Here is a 3267-nt window from a genome sequence, read left to right on the forward strand (position 1 = left end):
GGTGTGTTTTTTCTAGGTTTTATCCTGTATGGGATATCCTGTATGGGACTCTCTGTGCTTCCTGGACTTGGGTGACTATTTCCTTTCCCATGTTAGGGACATTTTCAACTGTAATCTCTTCAAATATTTTCTCAGACCCTTTATTTTTCTCTTCTTCTTCTGGGACCCCTATAATTCAAATGTTGGTGCGTTTAGTGTTGTCCCAGAGGTCTCTGAGATTGTCTTCAATTCTTTTCATTCTTTTTTCTTTATTCTGCTCTGTGGCAGTTATTTACACCATTTTGTTTTCCAGGTCACTTATCCGTTCTTCTGCCTCAGTTATTCTGCTATAGATTCCTTCTAGTGTATTTTTCATTTCAGTTATTGTGTTGTTCATCTCTGGTTTTTTTTGTTCTTTAGTTCTTCTATATCTTTGTTAAACATTTGTTGTATTTTCTCAATCCATGCTTCCATTCTATTTTCGAGATTCTGCATCATCTTTACTATCATTACTGTGAATTCTTTTTCAGGTAGATTGCCTATTTCCTCTTCATTTATTTGGTGTTATAGGTTTTTACTTGCTCCTTCATCTATGACATATTTTTGCCATTTTTTTTTTTTTTTTTTTTTTTTTATGAGTGGGATTGTATTCCTTTCTCTTACTGGTTGTTTGGCCTGAGGCTTCCAACACTGGGGTTTGTAGGCTCTTGGATAGAGTTGGGTCTTGGCGCTGAGATGAGGAACTACGTGAGACCTCACCCTGATGAATATTCCCTCGAGTGTGAGGTTCTCTGCTAGTCCGGTGGTTCGTACTCGGAGCTCTCACTGCAGGAGCTTCGGCCCAACCCCTGGCTCATGAACCAACATCCTGCAAGCTGCCTGGGGCAGAAAAAAAATAAAAATAAAAATAACAAAGTAGAAAATAAAATTAGACTAGGAAACTAACAGATATGTTAGGAAGAATATAAAAATAAAAATATAGATGAATCAACAGGTGGAAGGTACAACAGTACGACAATAGTAAAAAAAAAGGGAAAAAAAAGGGAGGGGGAAAGCCATGACTCTTGAGGGCAGGGCCTAAGCAAGGGTGAGGTTTTGGCGGTTGGCAGGGCCAATGCTCAGGACCCACAGGACTGGATAAGGCCCTGGGGCTGTGGTGGGTGGGGCTTAGGCTCAAGGAACAGAAGGGGCCAAGATGTGCCCCCCACTCCTGGTCTCAGAGGGCAAGGGACCTCACCTGGGGACCCAACAGGCTTCCTGGGCTCGAGCGGGTGGGGTAAATTTCCTCCTCTCCTCTCCTGCTCCTCTGGTCTGGGAGGGCCCCTCCTCCTGCCTCTCCTGATCTCCCTGGCCTCCCTCCTATGCCCACAGGGACACATGTGGCCTGAAAGCGGGTTTGGAGTGTGGGGGGGTGGGTATCGGCCTGGGAGCTCAGCAGGCTCCTGGCCCTGAGTGGTTGGAGCAATCGCCCTCTGCTCCTCTCCCACTCCTCCTGGAGGGCCTCTCCCACCTGCCTCTCCTGATCTCCCCGGCCTCAGGGGTGCCGATCCTGTGTGGCCTCCACTTCTCCTCCCCCCTCAGTCCCCCTACATCCTAATGGTTCATTTTGTGGTTCCTCCCGTCTCCTTGGGCATCAGAGTCTGCCACCAGTGGCCCGCAGGCACCCTACTAGTGCAGAGACGTTAACTCCACGTCTTCCCACACTGCCATCTTGACTCCGCCTCCCCTATTTCCTCTTCATTTGTTTGGTCTGGTGGGTTTTTACCTTGCTCCTTCATCTGCTGTGTATTTTACTGTTTTCTCATTTTGTTTAACTTACTGTATTTGGGGTCTGCTTTTCGCAGGCTAAAAGTTCATAGTTCCTGTTATTTTTGGTGTTTGCCCCCAGTGGCTGAGGTTGATTTAGTGGCTTGTGTAGGTTTCCTGGTGGAGGGGACTGGTGCCTGTGTTCTGGTAGGTGGGGCTGTATCTTGTCCTTCTGGTGGACAGGGCTGCGTCTGGTGGTGTGTTTTGGAGTGTCTGTGAACTTAGGATGACTTTAGGTAGCCTCTCTGCTAATGGGTGGTGTTGTGTTCCTGTCTTGCTAGTTGTTTGGCATGGGGCGTCCAGCACTGGAGCTTGCTCGCCATTGGGTGGAGCTGGTTCTTAGTGTTGAGATGAAGATCTCAGGGAGCGCTCTCGCTGATTGATATTACGTGGGGCCAGGAGGTTTCTGGTGGTCCAATGTCCTGAACTCAGCTCTCCCACCTCAGAGGCTCAGGCCTGACACCCAGCTGGAACACTAAGAGATTGCCAGCCACACGGCTCAGAAGGAAAGGAAGAGAGAAAAATAAAACAAAACAGAAACAAAAACAAAAAAACAAACAGAACCTTTGGACAAATGGTAAAATCAAACCTATACAGACAAAATCACACAAAGAAGCATACACATACATACTCACAAAAAGAGAAAAAGGAAAAAAAAAATATATATATATATATATAAAAAGGAAGAGGGCAACCAAACCAATAAACAAGTCCACCAAAGATTATAATCACTAAATACTAAACTAAGATAAACATAAAACCAGAAACAAATTAGATGCAGAAAGCAAACACCAAGTCTACAGTTGCTCCCAAAGTCCACCACCTCAATTTTGGGAACATTCGTTGTCTACTCAGGTGTTCTTCGGATGCAGGGTTTATTAAGTTGATTGTGGGGATTTAATCCACTGCTCCTGAGGCTGCACAGAGAAATTTCCCTTTCTCTTCTTTGTTCACACAGCTCCTAGGGTTCAGCTTTGGTTTTTGCCCCGCCTCTGCATCTAGGCTGCCCTCAGAGTCTTTTCCCCTCCCAGACAGGAGGGGGTTAAAGCAGAGGCTGATTAGGACTCTCTTGCTTACTCAGGCCGGCGGGAAGGAGGGATAGGGTAGTCATAATTGGAACACGGGGTGAGACTGAGGTGGCAGAGGCTGGTGTGACATTGCAACAGCCTGAGGCGTGGCGTGTGTTCCCCCCAGGGAACTTGTCCCTGGATCACGGGACCCTGGCAGTGGTGGGCTGCACAGGCTCCTGGCGGGGGTGGGGTGTTGTAGATAGTGACCTGCACTTGCACATATGATTCTTGGTGGCAGCAGCAGCAGCGTTAGCAGTTCATGCCCGTCTCTGGGGTCCAAGCTGATAGCCACGGCTTGTGCCCATCTCTGGAGCTCATTCAGGCAGTGCTCTGCCTTCTGTGGGCACATGAAGTCAGAATCCCCTCTCCTCACAAAGGTCTCTTGCCTCTCCGGCAGGTCCAGACATTTTCC

The sequence above is a fragment of the Balaenoptera borealis genome (assembly GCF_965194805.1).
Source record: "Balaenoptera borealis genome assembly, chromosome: 3".
Lineage (NCBI taxonomy): Eukaryota > Metazoa > Chordata > Mammalia > Artiodactyla > Balaenopteridae > Balaenoptera > Balaenoptera borealis.